The 12,973-nt window shown below is 38.6% G+C and overlaps 1 long non-coding RNA gene across 2 annotated transcripts; it reads right to left on the bottom strand.

Moving 5' to 3' along the window:
* Positions 1 to 1,973: 1,973 nt before the first annotated feature.
* On the bottom strand, positions 1,974 to 12,382 carry LOC138109024 (uncharacterized). Of its 2 annotated transcripts, none has more exons than XR_011150208.1 (3): positions 12,335 to 12,382; positions 6,283 to 6,426; positions 1,974 to 2,620 (listed from the first exon to the last, which is right to left on the bottom strand). It is a non-coding gene; the product is annotated as an uncharacterized lncRNA (long non-coding RNA). The 2 variants fall into 2 exon arrangements; XR_011150207.1 differs by lacking the exon at positions 1,974 to 2,620 and adding an exon at positions 5,935 to 6,149.
* Between the last annotated feature and the right edge of the window lie 591 nt (positions 12,383 to 12,973).

Genomic DNA, 12,973 nt, shown 5'->3' with positions numbered 1-12,973 from the left:
TTAATAGGAAGCACTGAGTCACTGGAATTTATTTCATATCCAGGAATGAGTCTGGTAAACAGGTAGGTCATCTGTTTATGTAGCAAGACACTTTGAGGAGAAAAAATCCTTTAGGACTCGTGTGGTGAGGGCAAGGAGGTCAGTGTGTTCCCAGTATCCAACCTGCTTTTTCCAAAATTCATTATGAAAGAGAAAAATAGAGTACTCCACTTCTGAGTGGCCCCACAAAAAAACCTCTACCTAAAAAAGAGCCAAAGTTCAGGCTAATTTTTTTTTTTTTTTTTTAACTGAAAGAAGTGTATTCACAGCTATATAATGGCCCTTAGGCTTACTGAGTGGAATAAAACTGATGCAGCCTAAACTGAAAATGAAAAGGATGAGACATGAATATTTCTGTCTTATGTATAGCCTCTTTTGATAGTAAAGCAAATTAAAGGACATTCAAACCCAAGAATACTAACAGATCTATTCAGGATAGATGTCTAGTTCTGAAAACCAATTATAAATTAAAGCATAAATACAACCATAAAGAATTGATCCTGGCAAACATAAATAAGATGCAGCACATATAGCCTAACTGCATAATCAACCATATGTGTGTGTGTGCACAAGAATCCAGTAGGTACAATCAAGACTGACAGAGCAGCATGCCTCACTCATGAAAAAAATGTAATATTGTAGCTTTGCTATACAGTTACCTTCAGGTAAGTGTAACAGCTACAAAATGTTCTGAATAGCTTTTATAGGTCACTAATGGTATTGCTGTACAACATCTCATGCTGCTGGCCCCTCAGTTCCACATGGTAATTTGCAGGAAGGGGAATCTTTTGTATTTCTTGAGAAAAGAACCAGTGAGATGGGTACACAACATGAATAGTTGTTTTGCATAAATATGTTAGCCCACAAAGGGTTTTTTTTGGTAAATTTTGCTGTAATTTAGATGGGAAGGGACACACTGACCCCTTCCTATCTCCTTCTGCTCATTTTTTTCTACACACCAGATCTGTCACATTCATCAGTGACACAGGAGCATGCCCTGGGGACAGTTTAGAGAGCTTTGACAACTGTGGACAGGCCTCCATTTCCACAGAGAAATGGTAAAATGTCTGAGTCACAGGCAGAGGAGTAAAGAGAAATTTAGTACAGGAAAAGGTACAGTCAAATCATTCCTCACATCAGGATGTACATCTGTCAGAAGACATTATCACAGATAAGTCAAGGTTTCTTGACACTGCTCCAGAAGGGAGTCCTGACTAATGTTGAAACAATCCAGGAAAAAACAAATAAATAATTTTCCTTGCAGCCAAGAAGACTGCTCCTAATTATCTGTGAACACCCCTCCTAAGCAATTACTAAAGACTAAATACACAGCCAGATCCTGCTCACCTTCCCACACATTTTCCTTCTATTTAGACTACAAATAGGATTTTAGATATTTATCTCACAAGGATTAATACATTTCCACTATAAATCTAGCTCCTGTACTGCTATGTAAGTTACTCAAGTGCTCCATAATCAAAACAGAAGTATAAATTGCAACTGATTAATTCAAGGTGCAGAACTGGAGAATGGACTGCAAAATCTTTCCACAGATTTCAAAGCTATAGCTTTTCAGATACACCCTGCTGTACAGTCAGTCACATTGCAGAGTTCAGATCCAGATTTATTACCTGCTTATGTGCACTCAAAAGACTTAATCATCAGCTTTTCCTCATAAAAGCCTTACAGTCCCAACTCATTTAGATGCAGAGAAGACAGATTTTTCAGCAAGACATTTGCCTTTTTCCTGATCCATCCATTCAAGGTTCTGTCTGTTCAGAAAAGGCTCCCTATTCCAAAACCCACTTAAAACATCACATAGTTTCCTCAGTTACCATACCTGTATGTCACATGGTGAAAGCATACTAGAGCGCAGACAGGAAGATTTTATGCTCATCATCTTTATTCAGAATTTCTCTATTCCATGCCAGGGATTATGTTCTTCCCCTTCTCCCAAATTACAGAGCAATTTATTAAAACTTTGTACAGAAGTAACGAAAAAGAGATCACTCATGTACATGAAACTAACTCTGCAGCTTTAAGGTTTTTTTTTTTAGTAACAAGAATGTTGGGTTCTAAATCTTTGTCTTTCAAAACCATTAAGAATTCCAACAGCATTGGTAATTTATTTTTTTTTCAGCAGAAAGTCCACAAATTTTAACCAGTATAGGCTCAACCCCAGAATTTGGGGCTACTCATTGTCTCTTTGCAGGAGCAGTGAATCGCAGGATTCAGCCCAAAGTCTGTCTGCCTAGACCTCATCCTTCATCAAAGTTGACCTCTGGACTTTGCAGGAAACCGTTCCTTAATACAAAAGCAGTAGTCCTGATGCACCAGCACCCACCTGATCCATTAGTCCATGATGTCATACCCTGGCACTGAGCCTTTGCTGAGGGAGAACACACCAGACACAGCAGCTTATCTGTCTGCTTTACAGCTCAACCACACTGCAGGCAATGGTGTCTGCAAACGATTCTCCTTCCCTTCCCAAAAATAATACCAAGTCATCAGTGTCCCTTCTGGAATACCACTGAAGACAGCTATGCTCTCCCAGGGATGTATCCTTTGTATGCAGCACAACCTGCGGTGTGAGAGGAAACCACAATTGGGACAAGACCACCTACACCACAAGACTGAGAGATGATGTGAATATTAAATGGTGTCCTATGATAACTGAAAGTGGAAGATTTTGCATTGAATTCAGCAGGGTTGAAGAAACACAGGTTTTCAAGAAAGGAAAAAAGGTAAAAAAAACCCTAGTAAACTTATTTTTTTCTTCCATTTTTACACACAAATGGTCAGTTTCCAGACTTGAAAGTTTATAACCATTAGCAAAGTGGCAACAGAAATCCCAAAACAACCCTTCCCACACACCTTCCCCAGCATGAAAATCCTGGTAGTTTGCTATTGCCACATGCCAAATAAACAGTAAATTTAATAAAATAGCTCAGTAAAGTGCTGGCTTTGGGTGATCACCCTTTAACCTGCCTTCCACAAGCTGAGACCGTGCTATTCTACATTGACACAACAGAGATTAGTTTTCTTTTAACTCTCAACCTTGGTTTCTGTTACAGAAGATAAATCTGGAAGGAGAGAATATTATATCCCTCAATGTATTTGTTTTGACATGTGTTTTTAGTTCTCCCTTCCCTGCCACTGTCCACAAAAGCACAGGCTTGCATTGTCCTGCCCAGTCTCTTTTTCCTCTCCTTAGATGTTGCACGGATTTATTTTTAACTTGTTTTTACATCATCCTGTATGCACTGAAGCCCTTTCATCACTGGATAGTTTTCTGGAGAATGCTGCAGTGTGAAGGCTGTAACTGTGACCACATGCAGACACTGTAGCACAAGCAGCATGTGGCAGCTGCAGCTACTGTACACAAGATATTTCAGGAAGTGTCTCTAGCATAGTGCATGCACTTCGTCTGCAGCTTCCAGACAACCTATCATATAGCACTCAAGGCAGCCAGGGCTTTTATGGGAAACACATGGTAAGCAAAAGTCACAACCTACTTAGTAACTAGAATTAAAAGAAACTTCGAAAACATGAGTCCAGCTACTTTTTCTGTTCCCCTGAGAAGCAGAAGTCATGCCATTGAAGTCAATGGAACTACAGCAGTGAAATCCTAATACTACCCTGAAATTAAGACTGCCGAATAGCCTTGATGTTGATTACACAATCAGGAAAACTTGTATTTTGATTCATTGATCATTCATTTGAATAGATACATCACAACTGCCCCATCTGCAAAACAGATGATATTTGTTCCTCCTTTAACTGATCCAAGACATTTTGGGGTGATTCAGGGAGGTTTTGGGTGATTCAGCACCGTATCTGCCCTAATGCTGGATTCTCTAGCATCCAATAGTATCACACTTCCCAGCAACACTGCCCTCTCTTGCATTTACCTGTTACTGCCCTATCCCATGATTGCAGTTCAAGGACCCATAGTGACACTGATGGCAGTAAGAGAGAGAACTAAAGGCTAATTTACTCGAAGGAACTCAGTGGACAGCCAGTCCCAGGTTAAGGGAACACAGAAGCAACACTTAAAGTACTTTCTCTCCAACTGCAGCAGCAATCTTGACCCAGCCATTAAGAGATTTTCCTAAAGCATGTAAATTGTAAGGGTTTCATGGAGAAGGCAGCCTTAAAATCATCAAGCAGACAACATCTTCTTGCAAGTAACAACAGTCATCTTTTAGTTTCAACTTTTGATTAAACATCCACTGAACATAGTTTGGTTCCCAAATTATAGGCTTCTGCATGTCTTTGCAGGAAAGGTGCTGAACGCTTTGCAGGCTTTTGTGGAAATAACTACTTTGGGAATGCTGGAAGAATGTACTTTGTAATTAGTAATTTAGCACTGATGACAAGTTGCAGAATAAAGTATTCCTGCAAGTCAAAAAAGGAAATCTAAAATTAATTCTCTGCAATCCAGTATTAGGCAATGATGAAACCATAAGGTAGGGGCTCTCACAGGCAAAGGAAATGAAGGGAACAAGGACAATGGTAACTCCCTGAGCTCAGTTAGAAGAGAGCTACAAATTGACACTGGCAGAATTCCTCCCTTCATGCCACATCCTGTGCTTCTGTTTACTTCTGGGGAAAAAGAAAAAAACCTACATAAAAACCAACCAACAAACAGAAAATCCCCACAATGTGCATTACTGGAAAAGGTCCAAAACTGCACATGATCATTCTGGGGCAGCAGGAAGCTTTCTACTTCCCCATTGTCAGGGAGAGAAGTATGTAGACTCCCACCAAAACCACCAACTTCCTGCACATAGAAAAGAAAAATCACTCCTAAACATCAGACTGATTTTAGCATCGCGGAGCTTACGCAAGGTAATGCTCTGCAGAAACGAAAAAAGAAAGGTTAGAACAGTGTACCAGTAGCACAAGCAATTTGAAAATGCCTGAAGCTTAGGACAGATTTATTCTCCTTCCCATCTTTATTCCCTCTACTTTGGCTGCACACTGAAGATTTGCATTTGAAAAGGACTTGCTCATCCTCTCCAGGGAATCAAAGCAGAAGGAAATCTTACTGCTGACTTTAGAACTTAATTAGCTCCCACAGCAACAGGCCCATCACAGATACACACCCCTGGGCAGCTCTAGGAACAGCCTTGCAAGAAATCCAGACCTTGTTTGGAGCAACTGCACATTTCAGAGACCAGTGCACTTCACATAGAGCTGCAGCACAAGAACAACACCTCTGCACAGTCCAGGGCTTCACCAAACCTCTCACCAGCTGACACAGTCTACCTCACCTCACCTGGGTGTTGCATTTGGAAATTCATCAGCAGGGCTTTGCAAGCAATAGAGTTCCATGTCTGACAGAATGAGTCTCCCAAATACAAAATAAACAAAGCAAAAGCAGGGGCTTTGGAATATTCACTCTAAAAACTGCTTCTCAACAAATATCACAATTCCATTTTCCCTGTCTCTGGAACTGTTGGCTCTCATTTTTTCACCCTAGGTCCCTAGGACTCTTGATTCCTTGGCTGATGTGCAGGAACCTGGTGAGACTGATGATGACACATGCGAATGTGAATTTATAGACATATTTACCCAAAGACAAATGCTTATTTGTGTAGGCAAAATCAGGATATACCATCTTGACTTTTAGCAATGTTGCAGAAAACATGATAGCTTCTGGCATCTGGTGCCCTTTTACTTTTTTATTTAATTATTTTTCTGTGAAGAAAAAAATAAAATATTTACACAAACAAGGCTTTGTGATAATTAATTTAAATGGCCTCAAGTGGGAAACAGTTTTATTCCAGATGATCCACAAAACTCACATATTAAATGAGAAAGATGTAAACACAAAGGAAAAACAAATTTTCTTTGGCCTTAAATGTATAATTTTTACTGATTAATAACATCCTTTAGAGTTTAATATCTTGGGCAATCACATTTACTAAAGACAGCATAAAAATATTTTTAAATTTTCATAATATTGCCCTGGGAGGCAGTTTGAAAACACAGGAGAGAGAAAGAAGGCATATGTACTCCAGTATAACTTCTCAAAGACAAACACATCGGCTTATTTTTGTTCCTAGGAAGTCACTGAATACTTGTTCCTCTCAGAAAAATGGTCTCTGGGGATGTTGCATATGAAAGATTTCAAGGAAATGATGATCAAAACACATTCAATGCCATTTCCTCTCCCACCTCACACATTAAAAGACTGCCTTTTCCATCTGGAAACAGACTTCATCATTTTGTACTTACGGGTCACATAAATTTTTCTGAAGTCTCATCAAGAGATACTTCCACTGCCAACTTAACCTTATTTGTTCTTTTAAAATCATTTCAGTTGCTGGATGGTGGTATGCTTGTGGAGGCTAGATCAGATCTATTTTGAGACAATGCAACCTGCAGAAAAATAAAAAAAGCATACTAGATTTATTATGAATTAAAAAAAAAAAAATACACTGCCCTACTTTCTGATCTGTGTCAAGCTGGTTACTGTAGAGAAAAAAAGATGACAGGCATTAATTTACTGAAGGAGCTCAGCCTGTGACACCAGCCCTGCCCAAAAGTCCTGTAGGGGATAGTACCATAATTCAGGTCAGCTGAAGACAAGCAAATCCAGACAGTAGTGAGGAGGAGGAAGTGAGAGGGAGGACAACACACAGGGAGATGGAACATGCTCCAATTTTAATCTTAATGCCAAAGTATTTACTGAAGTATTTTTACATGTTCATGTTTACAAGGTTCATTTCTTTCACACATCTTTCAAATAGCTCTTCACTTGTGTCCTGACTGAAAAATAGGATGAAAAACATGGTGTTTTCCAGCAACTTAAAGGGGGGGGGGGGGGGGGGGGGGGGGGGGCAGAAAAAGGTATTTAGCAGGCTCTGTTCTTAGTGTTAATGTTTATTACCATAGCCACAGTGCACAGCACTGAGATGAGCTACTCTTACTACCAGGCTAGCTTGTTACCCACACCAGGAACTTCTGTATCACATTCTAAAATGTTGACACGCAGAACACAGAGATGTACAGATTTTTACAGAAAGACTACTGGGATAATTTTTATTAACAGTGGAAGGAACAAACTTGTGAAATAAGGCAAATCTCTATCTCTCTCTCTAGGTCTTCAGTTCCTCCAAGCTCCTGAATGTGGTACAATTCACCAAAGCAGCTAATCTGGAAAAAAACCCATCTTAAGGGGATTTCCTTCTGTATCAGACGAAGGGACACAGATTTTATAGATATGTCTTCCAAATGATAATTAGTCCAGATATTATGAACATAAATACACTTGAGGTTATGCCTTGAGTTATTCAAGACACACATTGTCCTACATGGAACATTCAAGACTCAGAAAACTGTGTGATGCCTGCAAAAGCATCAAATAATTTTACAGCCTGAAGCTGCTTCCTTTTTGTTGTTCTACACAGACTTTGAGGTCTCTGCATTACCCATTCATACCCAGGAAGCCACTTGGATTAAATCACAGATCACTTCTTTCCCACCCTCCCAAAGCTGTCTGAAACACAGACTTACTTTCTAGCACTTAATCATGGCTCTGCTGCGAGTGGGGAGGAGTAGAAGGGCAAGGGCAACAACTTAGTGTGAGTCGGAGCAAATACAGCTACTGGCTTCAGTACTGGTAGCTCTACAAAAGGATCTGCCAGTATTTTCCATTTTCCTTTCAGTGCACTTTGGCTCTGTTTACTTCATAAAAGGTGATCTAAGTGTACTGGATGATGGAGCTTATGTTCTTTGCTGATGAGCTAAGAACTGAAAGGGGTGTTTCTTCAGAACGACAGTAAGCAAAGTACTTCCGAAGGCAAGGATTTTTACCTTAAATCTCATTAGGTCTCTTAAGTTAGAAGGCACCTTAATGGCTAATGATGATACTTTGCAATTCCCTCACTTTTAACTTCTAACAGTAATGTAACAATATCTCCAGTCTTTTATTCTATGAGGTCACTTAAAAGTGTCTACACACAGTAGCAACACTACTCTCCAAAACTTAAGAGTAAACAAGCAAACCCAAATCCAGCACAGCTGAAGTAATTTTAACATTTTTCTCCAAAAGATTTTTTAGGTCCCAGATCAAGTTATGCAAAATACAGCATTAGACTCTGTGAAGAAAGTGGGGTGACAGCAATCAGAGCTCTGTGAGGAACGTGCAGAATAGGTTTTGCCAGCCCTTTCCAGGCAAATGGATTCAGATGTAACAAGAACCTTACTTCCTCCACTGTCATTAATTATCCACAAGGAAATTCAGTTGCATTTCAAATGTCCTCTACTTCCTTCCTTTCTTTGGGGTTTTTTAAATTGGCTTTTTTTCTTTGCCAGACTCATTCCCTTAGAAGTTTCATTGTCAGTAGCTTTTGCTGGAGAACCCAAGGTATACTCAAGGCAAGGGGAACCTTCATCCCTTAAGACCAGCAATGAAAGTCTCTAAGGTTCTGCCAGAGTATTCAGTCTGCCCTTTCTTTTCAAGGAATCATTTTAATTATTTTCTTCATGTCACAGATCCAAACTTCTGAACAAAGTCTGATTTGCAGCTCAAATGTTTATAGGGCTACATAATTTTGCTGAAGCTTCAAGAAAGAATTTATAGGCTCTGTGGAAACGAAAGCATTTCAAATAAGACAGGCCAATGACTAAAGCAGTCTAACACATTTCTTGGTCTTCTTTCAGCAGGTTTTGCTTACCATTCTGATATCCTCCCCAGACTGTGGGCATTACTCATCTAAAAGTAAAAGGCTTCCCTTTTTTTATGTCTAGCAAATGGAATTTTTCCAGGTCTATATTGGCTTCTTTGCATGTTATATAGACTGTAGATGGCCCACAGGAAAATGCAAGCTTCTATGAATGTTCTATTGGTTTTGCTTGTATCTATGTTTTAAAACTGTATGTGACAAATATGTTTTCATTATGTTCCTTTAATACAAAGTTTTGTTACTTTTGCTACCATATTAAATCTTCAGATAAATCTTTATGGCAACTGCAAATGATTGCAGTTTGTTGATTGGTTTGCAAGCATGAAATTCAAAGTCACTTACCTTTAAAGAAGCCTGCCTGAAAAATATATCCATTTGCAAATTATTTGCAAGATTTTGACAACACAGATTCAAAGCTGACAAAGAGAATAACAGGACTGTCAAAAGCCTTACTGACCAAGATACTTAAGCTTCTCTAAATGTTCAGCTGAAGGCTGTTATTTTGCCTTATAGTCAGTTGGCTCTCCTACCCTGTTTACCTCTATATTTTGATCAAAATCTAGAGGGCTCTTACAACATCTCAAGGGGCAATAGGAATTCTTCTTTCTCTTGGAGTGGGCTACCAGTGTATCTGTTTGGAAGTCTAGCCTGATCCTAAAAATTCAAATTGGAAAGCCTGCAACATTAAATCTGCTTTCAATTCTGCACAGAAATTATTAGGACTCAGACCAATGAAGCCTGTACTCAGAGACACGCTTAATTTTTTTGTCAGTTTTTTTCTAATTGATTAGTCTATGTAACTCCTAACAAAACAGAAGGCTACGATGCCCTTGACACTCGGACCACTTAAGCTTAGTTCAGTTTGAAAGCCCTCTGCATTGTTTTGATGGAAATCTCAGCTATCACTGCTATAGTAACTAGTAATTCTGAAATGAAGGGATCCAGTTCCCCAAACTCCCCTCTCTCTGCTCAGGTTATTTGCCATAACTGCTTTTTCGAGGCATGAACCAAGACACAGTTTCACCAAAGTTGTTGCCAGGTTCAGTGTTATACAGAAGAGTTTTATAATGTAGGGTGATAGAAGAGTTAATATTATTTCTGTGTCCTGATTTGACAGCTCTGGAATTTAGTGTTCGTGACATTCCATTTCCACTCACTGAGCCTGCTGAGATTTACAATGTCCAATGTCGTAATAGTACAAAGGGAAAACTATTGCAAAGTTCAATTCCATAAGAACATCTACCACTGTTGTGACAGTTCAATTCATGCTGTTGAAATTCTTTTAGAAGCTTGAAAAGAAAATGTGTGACTGGTTGCTTCTTAAATGCTGCTGCAATTATTTAAACAGCATGACAATTCTTAAGACCATTCCATACCAAAGCCTACATGTGCAGCGTTTGACCAAAAATTGTCATTTGAGAAAGATTTTGGAAGTTTCTAAATAAGCCCTGTGGTGTGGTGCACCTGTATTTTGGGTGCTACTTCTTCCACTTATTGGAAGCACCACCAACCCTTGACAACCTGAGTAAAACTCATTATGGTGTGTACATATACATGTAAGTGTGTAGATAGATTTGCAGATATACACACAACTATACTTTTCTAAAAGTTTTGTATACTTTTACAAGACAAAGAAAATCAAAATAATTTACTGTTTTCTCTCTGTTAAAAGACTGCTTTCCCATTAGAAGTTTTTTAATTCTCTAAATTAAAACAACTCAAAGCAGTCTTGGTGAGCTGTTATGAGTATAATGTGCTTCCCCCATCACTATTAAAAGAGCACAGTAATTAAGTCCAACACGATCTCTAAAAACAGTCCCTACTGTCCAAAACTTCTTTATTGTTCTTCACAACCAGACATTATTTTTTTCCTTCTGTAACCTAATGCACCAACACTAATTAATATTTAATGCCTCATAAATTGATAACAAATCCCAATTGTCCAATCTTTCATCCTGTGCCCACAGCAAGTAGTTAGGCAGTCTAGAATAACAAACAAACAAAAAACTGAAACAAACAGGCATCCAAAGCAAAAACCACCAATCCATGGCCATTTGCACTCAAATGACACGGCATCTCCAAGAACAGTGTATACTCACCACAGAACCCTCAGATTATGTCACACAACCAAAAATCACCAAATCATGAAGGATGTCTAAAACTACTTTCAAATGCCATCCCAAATTCTTGGGCTACAACCTGCTCTCCCCTCAGCCAGCATTAATGACTGGGCCCTCACTCTGTTTTCAGCGAGCAGTCTGAAGCCGCATCACCTCAACATGGAAAATGCATGAAATAAACGTGTCTGGTCTCAACTGAAAAAAAACAGACTGACTGAGAAAGCTCCCTGGCAGAGAACCAAAGAGTAGTTTCGGAAAAAAGTCAAAAAATTACATTATGGAGGGAATTTGTAGCAGGTGCCTTCACTTACCAGCTACTCAAATGCTGCCAGGTCACCATGGCCCACAGAAACAAAGCTACAAGACACCATTCCCTGCGCTTTTTAACTTCATATTACTACCCATGAATACGATTATTCCATTTTAATGCCTCTTAAAAGACATAAAAAGGAAATCTATTTCTATCAGAAGGCTTAAGAAAACTGTGGTTACATCTTGAGGGGAAGGGTTGCAGTGTTTTTGGCTAGGTGTACCAAGCGAGAAGTTACATATTTTATAGATTAAAAAAAGCCTAATCTAACAAGCAAGCTCCTCACTGTTTCAGAAACTCATGAATTACAAAGAGTATTTTTCATATTTGGTTTTTAATATTGGTAAGGATTTATTTAAAGGTTTACCAAGAAGAAAAATTCCCAATGAAACCTATGATTTACACTTTAGAAGAGAGGAAAATGAGAGTAAAATAATAAAGATTTTCTGCTGTAGAGTTTCCAGTATTAACAGACTTTCTTTAGCTGCAACTTTACCTATTACTTCATCCTTTTAAAATTAGATTTTCCAAGTGTAAACAAAACAAAAAAGGGGTGTAATACTATTCTAAGATCACATGTACAGTTCCATTAGTGAATGAAAGTTCAATAGTCAATAAAGCAGAGGAGGGGATCAGTATTTATACTGGGTAGAATTATTTGGCTCTAGGACAAACAAGGCAAAACCTTCAGTAATTATATAATTATAGCACACATCAGTAAGCAGTGACACAGCTTATACAGGAACAAAGAAATTTCTCTGTGTTAAAACAAGAAGTCCCTTGTATGGGGATGGACCTTCACAATTTGCATCCTTTCCCCTTAATGATTTTAACTAAAAGCCATATTTGGATCAGAACAACTTGGTATATGAAAGTTTTTCCAAGCGAGAAGAAGACACATACAAAAGCCAGGATTCCTCTCTCTCAGACAATTCTACATTCCAACACTTAACAGCATTGCCAACACATGAGCACTATGCACACTGAATAGAAAATCACCCTCCTCCAGAACATACCTGCTCGGCATAACCTAGATCTGCCTTTCTTCTTACATACAGTATGTTTATTACGAGTCTCAGGACATCTCTCCAACACTTCCTTTTTCCCATTGCCTCCTAGGAATGACACAAGCTGCCACCACCAAATACAAATAAATAAATCAAACTTACGGCTTTTCAACAGCAAACATTTCTGTACTGCAAGTCTTCACTCCTGCTAATACAAAAAACAACATAAGAGAGGAGACTGAGAAGAAAAGTCTTTCCCAGATCTAGACTGGAAAAACTACCCCAGCCTGCAGCCTTAATCAGCAGTAATCACCAGTAACCTCTGGCACCTAAGATTAGACAAAATGAAAAATGAAAAATAATGTAACCCTTCACATCTTTTTAAACGTTGGTATTTTTTCTACACCATTTCTGGTTCCTAACCATTCCTAAAAATTGCAGGTTCAGGGAGATAAACTTTAAAAACAGCTCTCACGTTCCCATTGAGACTTTACACAAAAAATACTTTAATTTTACTTTTGTGAGGAATATGATTCATAAGAAAAAAGAGGAGATTGTAGTAAGTGTTTTGATAGTTTAAAAATAAACATAGAATATGAAACAGAAGATGTTTGGGCAAAGGAAACAGCCAAGGTAATGCAATAGTTTCAAGTAGTCTAAGGCTATGATCAGGCTGTGGTCATAACCAAATTATCATAAAAATATATCACTAATGTTCAGGATTTCTCTTTCATGTGAATTCAATATCATACATTCTAAGACAAAATTTGATCCACTACTGCTTACTCAGGAGTAAATTAC

Source organism: Aphelocoma coerulescens, chromosome 4 (assembly GCF_041296385.1).
Source record: "Aphelocoma coerulescens isolate FSJ_1873_10779 chromosome 4, UR_Acoe_1.0, whole genome shotgun sequence".
In the NCBI taxonomy this organism is placed as follows: domain Eukaryota; kingdom Metazoa; phylum Chordata; class Aves; order Passeriformes; family Corvidae; genus Aphelocoma; species Aphelocoma coerulescens.
The sequence above is the reverse complement of the archived record's forward strand: the minus strand, read 5'-3'. Positions and strand labels throughout refer to the sequence as shown.